We start from the raw sequence: 18,679 nt of genomic DNA on the forward strand, positions 1-18,679 counted from the left end.
GATAAACATTGTCGTCTTTGGTAACAATGTATCATTTGGTCGCGAACATGTTTAAGGACTAAGCGAGAAATCCTCCTTTGTCGAGTCTAAATAGTCCTAAGGACTTCACCACAACACAGGAGTTCATTAGAAGATGAAACATTTGTGATGAAAAAATATCAAAATAATTTTTATTTATTTATAATTCATGTACTAATATAAAAGGAGCACAACCGTCAACAGCTGACGATTGACTTTGGGACACTATTTCCAACAATCTCCCACTTGGCCTAAAGCCTATCGGTGCAGTATCTAATACCCATCTTCGACTTGTAGTCGTTGAACTCCTTCACTGCAAGGGCTTTAGTGAATGGGTCGGCCAGGTTCTCCTTCCCATCGATCTTTGAAGGTCGACGTCACCTCGATCCACGATCTCTCAGATGAGATGGTAGCGACGTAGAATATGCTTCGTTCGCTGGTGTGCCTTTGGTTCCTTCACCTGAGCAATGGCTCCAGAGCTGTCGCAGTACAGCAGAACTGGACCAACAAGGGAGGATGCTACTCCGAGCTCGGTGATGAATTTCCTCAGCCACACCGCTTCTTTGGCAGCATCTGATGCAGCAATATACTCCGTCTCGCATACCGAATCAGCCATAGTGTGCTGCTTGGAACTCTTCTAGCAGACAGCCCCACCATTAAGGGTAAAAATAAATCCTGACACACTCTTGCTATCATCACGATCAGACTGGAAACTAGAGTCTATAAATCCTATAAGTCTCAAGTCCGATTCACCATATATAAGCCACTGGTCCTTAGTATTTCTTAAATACTTCAGGATGGTTTTAACAACTTTCCAGTGATTCTCTCCTGGATCAGATTGGTATCTACTCACTACCCCTAGTGAGTATGCCACATCTGGTCGTGTACATATCATGGCGTACATGATAGATCCCACTACCGAAGCATATGGAATCCTACCTATATGCTCTCTCTCTTGAGGTGTTGTCGGACAACCCTCTTCGAGAGAGAAATTCCATGGCCTATCGGTAGATAGCCTTTCTTGGAATTCTCCATGCTGAACCTTTTCAGCATAGTATCAATGTATGTGGACTGGGATAAGCCAAGCAACTTTTTGGATCTATCCCTATAGATCCTCATCCCTAGGATGTAGGAAGCTTCTCCCAGATCTTTCATGGAGAACTGTGACGATAGCCAAATCTTTATTCCTGTAATGCAGGGATATCATTTCCGATTAAGAGAATGTCATCCACATACAATACAAGAAATACTACTACTGGACCATTAGCCCACTTATAAATGCAGGGCTCTTCTCCGTTCTTAACGAAGCCATACGTTTTGATCATCCTATCAAAACGTATGTTCCAACTCCGACATGCCTGTTTAAGTCCATAAATGGACCTCTGTAGCTTGCACACCTTAGACTCATCTGTGGATGTGAACCCTTCATGTTGTATCATATACACCTCTTCGTCCAGCTCTCCGTTTAGGAAAGCTGTCTTCACATCCATCTGCCAGATTTCATAGTCTAGATGGGTAGCTATCGCAAGCATAATCCGAATGGATTTGAGCATTGCCACAGGAGAAAACGTCTCACCATAGTCTATACCATAACGTTGACGATATCCCTTGGCAACCAGACGGGCTTTATAGGTCTCCACCTTTCCGTCTGCGCCCCTCTTCCTTTTGAAGATCCACTTACACCCTATCGATTTTACTCCTTCGGGTGGGTCAACCAATGTCCATACATCGTTGACCTTCATGGACTCCATTTCGAATTTCATGGCCTCTAGCCATTTTTCAGAGTCAGGTCTCTGCATTGCATCCATGTAGGTGATCGGATCCTCATCGTTTTCATCAAGTTCGACAGGATCACCATCCCGGACCAAGAAATCATAGTATCTGTCCGGTTGATGTGGTACTCTACCAGACCGCCTTAAGGGTGCATAATCAATGGGCTCCGGATCTGATCTAATCAAATCCGATTCAGGTTCAGTAACATGTGTCGGTTTTTTCACCTATCGAACTTCGTCAAGTTTGACCTTAGAGGTAATAGCTTTTTCACTAAGGAACTCCTTTTCTAAAAAAATTGCCTTAAGGCTGACAAACACCTTTTGCTTATTAGCAAGGTAGAAATAATACCCTTTGGTCTCTTTTGGGTACCCTATAAAATTACACTTGTCAGACCTAGGTTCAAGCTTGTCTGTAATTAAACGTTTAACATAAGCCGGACACCCCCAAACCCTAAGGTGCGAGAGTACTGGCTTACATCCTATCCATATCTCATATGGTGTTTTGGCTACAGACTTACTCGAAACTCTATTTAGAAGGTAATAAGCCGATTCGAGCGCATATCCCAGAGGAAGATCGGCAGACCAGCAAACCCCATCATGGATCGAACCATGTCTAACAGGATCCGATTCCTCCTTTCAGACACACCATTATGCTGTGGTGTTCCAGGAGGAGTCCACTGAGAGAGAATCCCATTCTCCCCTAGATACGTCAGAAACTCATTGGAAAGGTATTCACCTCCTCGATCAGATCGAAGAGTTTTAATACACTTCCAGTTTGTTTTTCTACCTCATTTCAGAATAGTTTGAACATTTCAAATGATTCTGACTTATGCTTCATTAAATAGACATACCCATACCTAGATAGGTCATCTCTGAAGGTTTGAAGTAGAAAAATCCACCTCTTGCACTTGAGCTCATGGGTCCACATACATCAGAATGTACCAGACCTAAGAGTTCACTGGCTCGCTCACTTTTCCAGTAAAAGATGACTTGGTCATCTTCCCAAGAAACAGGACTCACAGGTTGGAAGTGATTCACAATCACTAACTTCAAGAATTCTTCTTGAGCCAACCTGTTTATCCTGTTCTTATTGATATGACCTAGCCTACAGTGCCAAAGGTAGATTTCTGACACATTATCTATTCTAGAGCGTTTACCAAATTTTGAACCACATTAACAGACTGTGATAGTAAGTAAATTTTATTATTTAATTATCCAACAAATATTGTAATACCATTCAAAATGATATTGCAAATATTTTTTTTATTAAAAAATCATAACCGTACATGGCCAAAAGGTCTACAGAAATAATATTTAATAAAAAACTTGGACAATAGTGATATTCACTCAGAATTAATTACGAGAATTGATTACAAGACTCATGATTCCTAAAGCTAGAACTGGAACTTTGCTTCCATCTCCAACGTTCAGGAACCTCTCGCCTTCATCAAATCTCTACTGACCTGCAGACCCTGCATCGAATTACAAATATGATAAGGGCTTCCGGTATCCAATACCCAGACAGTAGTATCACAAATCAAAAGTTGCAAGGAGTTATCATATAATTACCTTGCTTCTTCTTTTTCCTGTTCGGGTCAGGGAGGCAATGTATTGAGGATAGTTCCTCTTCCAATGCCCCTGCTTCTTGCAAAAGAAGCACTCCGCCTGGCTCTGATCATACTTGCGCTTCTTGGTCTGACCCTGTGCTATTGTCCCAGCATGAGATTGCACCTTCTTATTTTTCTTCTTCTTGTTCTTCTTCCCCTTCCCAAAGGGTTGACGACGAGAAGAAGACCCTCCCACTACATTCACCGACTCCTTATGGAGTTGGTGATCCTTCTCAAAGTTCTGCAGCAACCCAACAATCTGTGGTAGTTTACTGCAGGCTTTGTCATTCGAAAATGAGTAAGGAAAGGGAGGAAGGACTTGGGCAAGGAATTAAGGATCGCATCCTTACCGAGCTGCTCGTGCAGAGGAAAGCCCAATTTGCTTAGGTGCTCAATCATCTCGATCATGTACAATACATGATCAGTGACTGAGGCCCCATCCCTCATCCGAGCATTGAAAATGGCACAACTAGTTTTGTGCCTTTCAACATCGTCAGGCATGCCAAAGGAGTCGTTCAACATTTGAAGCATCTCCTGTGGCTGGGCATTCTCAAACCTTCGGCTGAACTCGTCATTCATTGCTGCCAGCATAATACATCGAATGGTGGTGCGGTATTGAGCCACTTCAAGTAAGTATCTCGGATCGCCTTACTAGCGTTCGGAGCTGGCTCTCAGGTGCTGGATCCGTTACTACATAAAGGATCCGCTCATGCTCAAGGATAATTTTCAATTTTCGATACCTGCTATCGAAATTGGATCCCATGAGCTTGTCATTATCTAATAATGACCGGAGCGACAGGGTAGTGGCCATAGCTGCATAAAAGAAAACGAGACCTCTATTAGTACATAAATTAATACTAAAGACTTGGACTTTAGTCTAAAGTTTTTTCCAATATTTTTATGAACTGGTAGCCTCATCCTCCAATGCGAGGAATTACTTTAATTCCTTAATGGGTACTAGAATCCACACAGACTACACACGAGCCCAACTTTGGTTGGTCAACCCATGTGCATCTATAGGTAGGTTCTTAACCAGTTGTTTCTCTAAACAACTTCTAGTAGTTGATTTTGCTCCAGAACCTAATCAGTAGGCTTTGGCCTCCACGAAAAGATCTGGTTAGGTCCAACCATTAACATAACTTAATTTAGTGAATCGGACCAATAAATGATCAAGCCCGACTTTGGCCGGCCAACCTAACCACCATCAGAAAGACTCAATCAAATTATCATATTATGAATAATAATTCCATTAGCCAATGAGTACAGGCCTTTGGGCCTCCAATGATCATTGAACTAATGGACTCATTATCATTCACTTAATGGGAGGCTATGACTTAGTTATATTATAACTTAATCATTTTAGGGGCCTAATAATTTTAAGGATTTTATTAAAGAATGGTAGAGAAGAAATCATCCAGCCAATTTCAATCCTCCCACTGACTTCACCAAGTCAGATTAAAAAAGGATTTAATTAAAGCTGGCATTAGGAGCACCTAAATCATCACACTGATTTACCTAATGACATGGGTGAGCTCTAATCACCAAGTGATCTAATCAAAATCTAACTTACCAGATTGGCCAGGTAAGTGAGATCAGTGGTGGGGATTTCCATTAACTCGTCAATGATCGAATCAATGCGAGTAGCTCCCGCTTAAGAACCACTGGTCAAAACTGCCGAACTTACCTTAGACACCAACCGGTTCATTAGTTTTAATTTTGATCAACTTAGTAAATAGGGCTCCACGCGTAGCCATGAATTAAGTCCATCTTGGTCTAGTTAAAGACATGGACCCATTCAACTACAACTATTAAAGTTGAGTCTAGAGTATCCTTGACCTAATCTAATTCAACTTTTGATTAGATTTGACCAATTACTCCATTTAGTCCATTTTTTAAGCTAACCTTAGGTCTAACCCAATTATGGACCTAATTCATCTAACCCATTGACCCACAAGTTTATGCGATTGTCTTAGGTCTTAATTCACAATTCTAGACCTACTAGACAACACTTAATTCTTTTAATTAAGTACTTGGGCTGATGGGTCAGGGTTTGGATTTCGAAAATAATTTTTAAATTTTGAAAGATTTTATTTTCTATTCACCAAATGTGTTGACTCATTTCACAAATGGGTCAGCATATTTCATAAACAGCAATTCTATTGCTCATTTCATAAAAAAAATAACTCAAAATAAATCATAAATTTTCTTTTAGATCTAATCTAACATATTCATGATAAATTTCTTAATTAAGTCCTTTCGTGCTTCATCGGCATGGGATATAATTGCATCGGCATCCCTACCGCCATAGGAGACCCCATCGAATGGGAAGAGAGGCCTTTAAACCCTACTTTTCTCCTATGACCGGACGCCATGGCAACCAACCCAATTAGATTACTTGCTACTTGGATCAAGTATATCTAAATATACCAATTTCAAAATTTAAATTTTGAATTTCAAATTTCAAATTTTAAATTTTAAATTTTAAATTTCAAATTTGAGATTTCAACCAAATTTCAAATTTTAAATTTCCAATCTTTGAATTTTAAATTTTGAATTTTGAATTTTAAATTTCAAATTTTGAATTTCAAATTTCAAATTTTAAATTTGAGATTTCAACCAAATTTCAAATTTTAATTTTGAATTTCAAATTTGAAACTTCTAACAAATTTCAATTTTTCAATTTTTTAAATTTCAAATTTTGAATTTTGAATTTCAAATTTAAACTTATAGATTACATCTTAATCTATGCATGCATATGTATATCATATTCTAGAACCATGCTCTGATACCATTTGTAGCAAAAATTTAGTGTAGGGGCAAAATGGTAATTTTAAAACTTTTTCAAAATTACTATTTTACAGTGGAATTATTAATTAATCTCATTAATTAATACTAATTAACTCTACACTAGGATCTAAATATGATGCAACAGCATGCATTTAAATTTGAAATTCAAATTTGAATCAGTAAACCTTTTACAATACTGTGTTCAGAACACATCCCTTTTGCGGATGGTCGATCACCGCAATCTGATCACTGTCGGGGGGGTTCTGATCATCACATCATAGCCACATAAATATCTGGCCTCTGCGGATCATCCACACGAAGCTCCCATCTGATCAGCTCTTCACGAATGCTAGTTCGTGATTTCATCTTTTTTATGGCAGATGTTGATCGAACTCCATCGATCGATGTGTGCCAACTTCTCGGATGCTCTGGATCATCTGCACAGTTGCTTGAGAGGCTGATGGATCTCTCCTAAAATTTGGTGGACTCACGATACTCGTGGCACACCAATCTCACTTCCCGAACCCTAGGTAGAAACCCTAGGGTACACACCAAAAACCCTGCCCCAATTTTCTCTCTTTTCTTTCTTTTTCTCTCGAAAGGTTTTGGACCTTCACCTCACACACAAACCTTCTTCACACCCCAAAGTTTCTCTCCTAAAATTTTTACACATGTCCCACCTTTCTCCTCTTTTTAAAACAATCGAACGTGTCTTATCCGCGTGAGAGGATAAAGATAAGTGGTTGCACATTTGAATTCAAATCAAATTTGAATTCAAACAAAACCAACTTATCCCTATCCTTTTGGGTATGAGAAGAGAAGGGGCATGGCTCTTTGTGCGTGGAAAATGTTTCATGAGAAAACTTTTCTCGTGTAGGTAATGTGGCGCATAAAATGGATAAGGATGAAGGGGCAAGTGATGTATTCATTCAAATGCTTGAATTTGAATGGCTAACTAATTATTTTATCCATCCATATGGTGTACAAATGAGGGTGTGGGGAAGGGTTTTGCATGAGAAAAATTTTATGAGAAGTTTTTTCTCGTGAATTCAAATGGGTGTAAGGAAGTTGGGTGTCGCAGAGAATTTAAAACAAGGTGGTTTGATTCAAATTGAGCCAACCTAGTTTAAAATAGGTTAAGCACAATTAGACCAGATTAAACTCAACATAATTAGACTTAATTAGGCTCAATAAAATCCTAATCAAATCAAGAATTAACTAAATCTAACTCCTGATCAAATCAGGGACTAAACCACCTTAGCATTAGGTCAACATTTAACCTAATCGGGTCAATCCAAATTGAATCCAATTCAATTGGACTTGATCCAAAAATAATTACTCAATCAAATTGAGTTAATTAGTAATTAAATCACTAATTAAACCTCTCATAAATATTGAGTCCAAATCGATGGGCAATCAGGCATCAGAGACCATCGATATGAAATCCTGATCAAAGAGTTCAAATTTCAAATTCAAAATTTGAAATTCAAAATTTTGACCCCGGTACCCAAAATGTGTGGAACACATGATCAGAGAATCCTAATTCTCAATCATAGAGTCCCAGATAGATAAGACTCATAATCAGCCATCGGATCAGAAAGGAACCTCTAATGTGTGTGACCCCGCAGGTTCGAACCTAAGCCGGTAGCACAGGAACTAATTCCTGTACTAATCGAAGTGACATCTAGCAATGGTACCCAACGATCGGATAGGTTGAATAATCACAATCGCAACATTCAGAACCTACGTGATAATGGTTATCATATAATTCATCCCTTTTGACCCATGTGTTTAGGACGACTCGGGTTAAACTGTCAACCCTGATGATATCATCCGAATCAGTGCTCAACTCAATTAGTCCTGTGACTCCTCACTAGGACTACCCTGGCCAAGGTTTTGCTAAATTAAATACGACTGTACACAGCTCCTAAACTGGAGTGGTCAATCCCATCTTGACACACGCACCGACAGTCAAGTACTTGACTACACCCAGCAGCCTTCCATCATTGAATTAGAAATTCAGGTAGTCTAGTGCCTAAGTGCAGTGAGTTGCTTGCAAGTCACCGTGGCGGTCTCAGGTCGGAGGGACATTTATACCCATATCCCATCGGAGCAAATCTTGACAGCAGAAATAGCTCCGGAGTTGGTCACGTTCAGTGCAGATGTACCATTACATCTCACCTGTATGCCATACCAGTGTCTCCACATCTTTGGTTATGAGGACAACCAACCCATATAGCACACAACGACCTATGCTCGATAAACATTGTCGTTCTTGGTAACAACGTATCATTTAGTCGCGAACATGTTTAAGGACTAACTGACAAATCCTCCTTTATCGAGTCTAAATAGTCCTAAGGACTTCACCATAACACAGGAGTTCATTAGAAGATGAAATATTTATGATAAAAAAATACCAAAATAACTTTTATTTATTTATAATTCATGTACTAATACAAAAGGAGCACAACCGTCAACAGGCTGACGATTGACTTTGGGACACTATTCCCAGCAACATGGGATGCCCCAAACATCACCATTCTAAGTGTTGGTCGGTCACATGAGAGAGAAATCTCAGTGCAAGTAGGAATTCTCATATTTCATCAAAACAGATCTGATTCGAATCCAATTCGAAGCTAGTTTGAAATAATTTCGAAAGACTGTCAATCCCAAACTCTTTAGAATTTTTATACCAAATCTAACTTAAATTTTGAATCCAATTAAGTCTAATTAATTTAGATCTAATCTAAAATTAATTAGTACTTAATTCTAATCTCTCATATGCTCATAGATCATAGATCAAAAATTATTCATCTCTGAGATCGAACTTGAACCTTAAGTATAGTGCTAGCTAGACATAATCAACTCTTCAATACCATTTGACCTATAACTTAATTCTCAATCAAGTTAGCTTATATGTTTAATCAAGTCAAGTATTTTTAAATTAGATATATAAATATAGGTCAATTCCTTCCTACTTTGTCTGACTTGTGTGCGTGACTCCATAGATTCAAACACTAAGCAGTAGCACAAAAACTAATTCCTACACTAATCGAGATACCAACTAATAATGATTTTCGACATCTAGATAAGTCAAATTATCATAAAAAAAATATTCTAAAATTCATACACATGGTTACCGCATAATTCATCCTTTTGACCCTGGATGTTTTTGGATAGTCTCAAGTTAACTGTCAATCGAGATAGCTTCATCCACATTGTATTTTAACCTTTCAAATCTATCTCATAGATTACCCTAGTCAAGACTTTATAAAATTGAAATACAGTGATACATCAACTTCAATAATCAGAGGGATCAATCCCATCTTGATCCACATACAAACCTCGCAAGTACTTGATTGTATCCAGTAGTCTTCCATCACTGCATTAGAAATTCAGATAGTCTGGCACCAATGCAAAGTGAGTTGCTTGCAAGTTACAATGATGTTCACAGGTTTGAAAGACACTTATACTCATGTGTTTTGTGAGTAGCTCTTGATAGTAGAATGCTTAGTAGGTGAGTCACTTGTTCAGTGATGATGTATCCCTATATCTCACCTATATGCCATACCAGTGTCACCACACTCTTTGATTAAGAGGACAACCAACCCATATGGTACACAACAACCTCCACTCGATAAATATTATTTTGTAATGATGTATCATTTGATCATGAATATATTTAAGAACTATATAATAAATCCTCTCTTTATCACGTACTAGCATAGTTCTATGAACTTCATCACAGTACAAGAGTTCAAGGAAGATGTTATTTTGTAATGAAAAATATCAGATAACTTTTATTTAATAATCAATAATTTATATATAAAGAGAAACTCAATCATCATATGATTCATTTTAGAATACAATTCTCAATAACTCTCACTTGAACTAAAGCCAATCAGGGTAGTATCTTATACCCATCTTCCATTTGAAATCATCAAACTCTTTGATCTTGAGAGCTTTAGTGAAGGAATTGGCTAGGTTCTCCTTTTCATCAATCTTCTAAAGCTCGACATCACCTCGATTTACGATCTCTCATTCTAGGTGATAGCGATGCAGAATATGTTATACCATCCAATACAGCATTGTATTTCATTACGCATATAGAATCAGCCACAGTATGTTACTTGAAACTCTTTCAGCAAATAGCTCCTTCATTCGAAATAAATACGTAGCCCGACATGCTTCTGCTATCATCATAATCTAATTGAAAACTAAAATCAGTATATCCCATAAGTTTCAGGTTAGTGTCTCCATAGATAAGCTATTGATCTTTAGTATTTCTCAAATACTTAAGAATTACTTTCACAATCTTCCAATGCTTCTTATCGGATCTGACTGGTACCTAGTCACTATCCCTAGTGAATAGGCCACATCCAATCTCATACATGTCATAGCATACATGATAGATCTCACTGCTAAATTTTATGGTATTCTACTCATGTGCTCTCTCTCTTCAGAAGTTGTTGGATAATTCTTTCTTGGAAAAAATAATCTCATAGCCTATCGAAAGATAGCCTTTCTTAAAATTATCTATATTGAACCACTTCAATAAGGTATTGATGTACGTGGATTGAGATAATCCAAGCAACCTTCTAGATCTATCCTTATAGATCTTCATCCCAAAGATGTAGGATGCTTTTTTCAAGTCCTTCATGGAGAACTGTGATGATAACCATAGCTTCACACTCAAAAAAATTGAGATGTCATTTTTTAGTAATAGTATGTCATCCACATACAGCACAAGAAAGATGACTACAGAATCGAAAGTCTACTTGTAGAAGCAAGGTTCTTCTCCATTCCTAACGAAGTCATATATTTTGATCACCTTATCAAAAAGTATGTTCTAACTCCTAGATACCTACTTAAGTCTATAAATAGATCTTTTCAGCTTGCACACTTTTGACTCATCTGTGGATGTGAACCCTTCAGGTTGTATCATATACACCTCTTCTTCCAGCTCCCCATTAAGGAAAGCAATTTTGACAACCATCTGTCAGATCTCCTAATCTAAGTGTGCAATGATAGCAAGCATAATCCAGATAGACTTGAGCATTGCCACAGGAGAGAACGTCTTGTCATAGTTAATACCATAATGTTAACGGTAACCCTTGGCAACTAAACGAGCTTTATAGGTCTCTATCTTTCCATCTGCTCTTCTTTCTCTTTTAAAAAGTTATTTACACCCTATGGGTTTGATCCCATCAGGTGGATCAACTAGTATCCATACACCATTGATCTCTATGGACTCTATCGCAGATTTCATGGCGTCAAGCTATTTCTGGGAGTCGGTTCATTGCATGGCCTCCATATAGGTGATCGGATCCATATCATTCTCATCAAGTTCGACGGGGTCACCATCCTAGATTAGAAAACTATAGTATCTGTCTGGCTAATGTGGTACTTTACCGGATATCCTCAATGGCGTCTTTACTGGCTCCAAATTCAATTCACCAATCAAATCTAATTTTGTGTATGTCCATCCTTCCACCTCATGAACTTCATCATTTTTAATTTTACAGGCATTAGCTTCTTCACCAAGAAACTCTTTTTTCAAAAAGACTGCCTGACTGCTGACAAACACCTTTTGTTCTGCAGTGAGATAGAAGTAGTACCCTTTAATTTTCTTTGAATATCCTATGAACAAGCATCTGTCGGACTTTGATCCAAGCTTATCTATCTTTAAACATTTGACATAAGCTGGACACCTACAGACCCTAAGATGTGAGAGCACCGACTTACGTCCAGTCCATATCTTATATGGAGTTTTATCGACAGACTTGCTGGGCACCTTATTCAAAATGTAACAGGTAGTTTCTAGAGCATATCCCCAAAAGAAGATTAGTAGACTTGCAAAGCCCATCATGGATCAGACCATATCTAACAAGGTTTGATTCCTCCTCTCCAACACCCCGTTATGTGGTGTTCCATGAGGGGTCCACCGTGAGAGAATCCCATTCTCTTTCAGATATGTTAGAAATTCACTGGTGAGGTATTCACCTCCTCGATCTAATCGAAGGATCTTAATACTCTTTTCAATTTGTTTCTCTACTTCAGTATGGAATTATTTGAATATTTCAAATGATTCTGACTTATACTTCATAAGATAGACATACCCATACCTCGATAGGTCATCTGCAAATATAATGAAGTAGAAGTATCCTCCTCGGGCACCTACGTTCATAGGCCTACATACATTAGTATGTATTAGACCTAGGACATTGTTGGCTTTTTCACCTCTTCTTTGAAAAGGTGACTTAGTCATGTTACTAAGTAGACAGAATTTGTAGGTTGGCAATGACTCACAATCATCTATCTCAAGGATACATTCCTTGATCAACCTGTCAATCCTGTTCTTATTCACATGACCAAGCCTACAATGCCAAAGGTAGGATTCACTGACATTATCTAACTTAGGGTGTTTATTAGGTGTGTACGTTGTACTAACAGGCCGTGATATTATGTATATTCATGTTTCAATTATTCACGTATAATTACAGTATCATTCATAATGATATTACAAAAATCATCCTTTATTACAAACTTATAATCAAGTTTGGTCAAAAGGCCTACAGAGATGACATTCATCAAAAAAGAGGGACAATAATGACAATCATCTAACATAACACTACTATAGACTCAAAGACAAGCTGTAAAATTTTCAAAGCCAGAATTAGAACAAGACTTCCATCCCCAATATTAAGGAATCACTCGTCCTCTCAAAACTTTCTACTTATCTGCAGTCTCTATAATAAATTAATATATTAATAAGACTTTTGATATCCAATATCTAGGTAGTAGCATCACAAATAGAGAAATTACAAGGAGTTATCATATAAGTATCTTGTAAAGCAACCAATTGCTTCTTTCTCTTATTCTTAGGCCTGTTTGGGTCAAGGGTAGCTATATAAGCAGGATAATTTTTTTTCAATGATCCAACTTCTTATAGAAGAAGCACTCTACCTAGCTCTTGTCAACTTTTGATGGTTTGCTTTGCTTAGATCGGTGACACGGGATTTCTATATTTTTTCATCTTTTCTCTTTTAGAGGATCGACGTCCTGCAGATGAACCTCCCACTAAATTCACTGGCTCCTTCTGGAGCTGGTGATCTTTCTAAAAAGTCTGTAGTAACCTTAGCAAATCATGGTAGTTTACCGTAGGTGTCGTCATTCTATAATGACTGAGAAAGGATATGTAGAATTTTGATAGCGAATTGAGGATAGTATCTTTGCCTAACTGTTTATGCAACGAAAAGCTAAGTTTGCTAAAATATTCAATCTACTCAATCATGTACAATACATGATCAGTGACTGAAGTCTCCTCTCTTATACGGGCATGGAACACTATGTAGGAGGTTTTATGTCTCTCTGCATTCTCAAGGGTGCCGAAGGATTCATTCAATATTTGAATAATCTCCTTTGACTATACATCCTCAAATTTATGACTAAGTTCGTCGTTCATAGCTGCCCTCATCATGCAATGCACAATCATGCGGTTATTGAGCCAATTCATGTAAGTGTTTCTCACGATATGAGGAGTATTAGCTGCAGGTTCTTCAAGTGCCTCATCTGTAAGGACATATAAAATCTTCTCATGCTCCAAGATGATCTTCAACTTTTGATACCAGCTATCGAAGTTGGGTCCGATGGGCTTGTCACTGTCCAACAGCATATAGAGGGATAGTGTGTTGGCTATAACTGAAAGAAAAATATTAACCTATTAGTATATGAATTATTTTAATCCTGAAGATATGAACTTTAGTCTAAAGGTCCTCCCACTACTTTTACGAATTGATAGCCTCTACCTCCAACTCAAGGAATTACAATAATTCCTTATTAGGTACAAGAATACACACGGACTACATTCAAACTCGAGTGTGATTCGGCCAACCCTAGTGCACCCATGGGTAGGTTCACAACCAATTATTTTTCAAATAACTTCTAGCAATTAGGTTTTGACCCGGACATCCCTTCAGCAGGCATGTGGCACTCCATTGAAAATCTCAATTAGGTCCAACCATTAACATGACACATCAAGTATATCCAACAAATGAATGTCCAGGCCTGAGTGTGGCTCAGCCAACCTGAACATTGATTTGAAGGTACATCATGATGATCATATGACAAATGATAATTTCAATACGTAATAGACATCAAGCGTGTGGCACCTCCAATACCTATTTAGAATGCTGGAGTCGATATCACGCACCTTAATGGGAGGTAATGATAAAGTTATCTCATAATTTTATCACTTTATAGACTTAATAATTTAGAGAATTTGATTTCATTGATCTGAGAATAAGAGAATAAGTCAACCTACAAGCTACAAATCCTTCCACTGACTTTACCAAGTCATATAAAGGATTAGATACAAGCTGGTCTAAAGATGCCTAAATCAGTCACACTACTTCACTTTAATGGCATGGGTCTGCACAAATCAACCAGTAACCTAATCAAAACACAATCTACCATGTTGGCCAGATAAGTGAGATCAGTAGAAGGATGTGCCCTTAACTCATCGTAGACACATCTAGGTGAATAGCTCCCAATTAAAAATCACTTGATCGAATCTGCCAAACTTGCCTTAGACACTAACTGATTAATTAGTTTTTATTTGGTCCACCAAAAGATTCGAGCGCAACCACGGAGCTATGATCTTGGTCCATTTATTAGGGTCAAACATATGGACTTGATCAAACTTCAACTATTGAGATTGATTTAGAGAAATATTAATCTGATCTAATTCAACACTTGATTAGATTTAATCAATTTTTTTACTTGGTTTATATGTATTTCTAACCCTGGTCTAACCCATTAGAAAGATCTGATTCATGCTAACCCTTTGCCCATTGATCTATGTGGTGTCTTAATGATCTTCAATTCTCAAATCTAAATCATTCAAACTTAATCCAAATTAAGTGTGTGAGACGTATGTTTCAGTCTGTAGAACTATTCTACAAAGATTTTAGGTGAAGCATACCACATATTTCAACACATGAAAATAAATTTTTATAGTATGTTAGACAATTAAATATGCATAGGTATGATCTAAATTTCATACTTACATCTCATGCATCATGATAATTTTTAGATCTATACTGATTACATCTTATGTAATATGCAATTCAAATATAAAATAATTTATATCTAAATTTTATTCTATTGTAATAAATTATAAATTACTATAGTTCTAATCTAAACATATTTATGATCAAAATAATATATAAAATCTATTTATTTTTTTCATAAATCGGATCATAATGACACCCTTGTATATCATAAGAGAACCCATTGAATAGATAAAAGAAAGATTAATCTCTTTAATCTCCTATGATCAGAAGGTCTGATGACCTCATCAATCTGAGTACTAAGCTACTAAGATCTGGAATTTAATTTTATATATAATTACATCAACATACAATTATTGATAAAACTATTTTTATCATGAACATGTCCTTAATCTTATCAATCATATTCTTTATTTAGTCTAATTAGTGATAATGCATTATATACATCATATCAGATCTAAAATATATCTTATACTAATTATAAATATTAATTTTAGATTTATATCATATAAAAAATTAATTAGATACAAATATGAATGCATAAGAAATAAATTTTTGGTAAAATCTATTTTCATGCAATACTGAATTTCGATAGGATTCAGATCAAATATCCATCGAAATGGATCTAATTTAGATCTAAAATAAACTTTACTTTATCAAAAAAATAATAATATTAAAATTTTATTAAAATAAATTTAAAATAGATTTTAATTCACATTATTATTCCATTAAAAATTCAATAATAGTAGAATTCTGTTATAACAAACTTATAACAACCTCAATCAACCATTGATTAGGCATCTTTAATCTAATTAAAATAAGATAAAAATTTTATATAAATAGATTTAAATCATATTTAATATTTTATAAAAAATTTTAATTATATCTTATATAATTAATTCTAAAAAATTATTTATGCATGCATATATTTCAAACCTGCTTTGATACTAATTGAAGGGAAGGAAAATTATTTCTCATCGAAAGGCTCAGATTGCATCTAATTTTTTTTTATTAATATACATGAATAAAAATCAAATTCTTACCTGATTAGTAGTATAATCAGAGATTAAATCTTAATTAATCTAAATTAAACCTTCATGGAGACCTGGATGTGTAGACCATTTACTTCGCATGCACACCAAATGCCACAGAAAGCAGGATGAACTCCAATCCAATCGCCTTCACAATCCAATCAAATGAGGGAGAGATATGCTAGTGTGACAACTCACACTAGAAGGTGGGATGCCTAAAGAGAGCCCACGCCCAAGGGAGAAGGGGTGGCAACAAAGGGAGAGGACAAGGAGAAGATGGGACCGCTCTCTCTTCTCACGCCTCTCCTCTCTTTCTCTCTTCTCTCAATCTGATTTGTTTGCTATGCATCCATAGATAGAGATCCTCTCTATTTATAGATAATTCTTATGACCCAATAAGTATAAGAGTCTTAACTCAAATCTGATTTGAATCAGTCCAATACTCATAAAAGAAGGATTCCTACATAAGATAGAATTGCCACCATATATGACAGCTAATTTGCACCCACTTTCTCACCCACATGGGATGCTCCAAACCAAGACCATTCTAGGTGTTGATCAGCCCACATGAGAGAGAAATTTTAGTGTAAGTAAAAATTCTCATATCTCATCAAAATAGGTCTGATTCGAATCTAATTCAAAGTTGGTTCGAAATAATTCGAAAGGCTGTCAATTCCAAACTCTTTTAGACTTTTGTACCCAGTCTAACTTAAATTTTAGACCCAATAAAGTTTAATTAATTTAGATCTAATCTAAAATTAATTAGTACTTAAATTTAATCTCTCATATGCTCTATGGATCGTAAATCAAAATTTCATCTCTGAGATCGAACCTGAACCTCATGTGTAGTGCTAGCTAGATATAGTCAACTCTTCAATCCCGTTTGACCCATAACTTAATTCTCAATCAAGTTAGTTATATATTCAATCAAGTCAAGTACTTTTAAATTGGACATATAAATATATGCCAATTTCTTTCTACTTTGTCTGACTTATGTGCGTGACTCCATAGGTTCAAATACTAAGTCTGTAGCATAGGAACCAATTTTTGCACTAATTGAGATACCATCTAGCAATGATTTTTGACATCCAGATAGGTTGAATTATCACAAAAAATATTTTAGAACCCATACACATGGTTACCATATAATTCATCTTTTTGACCCTAGATATTCTAGGATAGTCTTAGGTTAACTGTCAACCGAGATTGCTTCATCCACATTGTATTTCAACCTTTTAAATCTATCTCATGGATTACCCTGACCAAGACTTTGCTCAATTGAAATATAGTGATACATCAACTCTAATAATCTGGAGAGATCAATCCCATCTTGATCCACACAAAGACTTCGCAAATACTTGATCGTACCCAATAGTCTTCCGTCACTGTATTAGAAATTTAGATAGTCCAGCACTAAAGTACAGTGAGTTACTTGCAAGTCACAATGATGATCTTAGGTCTGAAAGACACTTATACCCATATATTTTATGAGCAGCTCATAGTAGAATGCTCAGCAGGTGAGTCACTTATTTAGTGATGATGTACCCCTACATCTCGCCTATATGCTATACTAGTGTTACCACACTCTTGATTAAGAGGACAACCAACCCATATGGCACACAACAACCTCTACTCGATAAACGTCATCATCCTATAATGACGTATCATTTGGTCACGAATATGTTTAAGAACTATACGATAAATCTCTCTTTATCGCATGCTGGCATAGTTCTAAGGACTTCATCATAGCATAAAAGTTCAAGGAAGATGTTACTTTGTGATGAAAAATATCAGAATAATTTTTATTCAATAATCAATAATTTATATACAAAGAGAAACTCAATCATCATATGATTGATTTTAGGATACAATTTTCAATGCTACCACCCTACACAAAAAAGGTGTTTATTGGTAGGCATATCATTTCTTGGAGAAAGAGTTTATCCAAGAAAGGGGTAGTCAGAGGTTTGTTAAACTTATGAAAGTTCAAAACGTACAACCCATCTAGGATTCACAAATTGATTCTCAATCAGATGTGCCCATTACTGAGGCACAGCCACTTCACACACCTCCTCTTCAAAGATCAAGTAGAGTGTGTAATGTACCACTCAATATGAATTTATCATTGAAAATGATAATACATCTCACATCATTGAGAATGATGATCCCACGATCTATTCGAAAGCTGTCATAAGTAGCGACTCTGACAAATGGCTCAATGCCATGAAATTCAAAATGGACTCCATGTATACCAAGTTTGGACTTTGATTGATGCGCTTGAGGTTGTGACCTAATAGATTGCAAATGGATCTTCAAAAAGAAGATTGGAGTAGATGGCCAGTAGAGACCTATGAGGCCAGACTGGTGGCAAAAAGTTTCAGATAAAAATAAGG

The sequence above is a fragment of the Elaeis guineensis genome, chromosome 10, assembly GCF_000442705.2.
Source record: "Elaeis guineensis isolate ETL-2024a chromosome 10, EG11, whole genome shotgun sequence".
NCBI lineage: Eukaryota > Viridiplantae > Streptophyta > Magnoliopsida > Arecales > Arecaceae > Elaeis > Elaeis guineensis.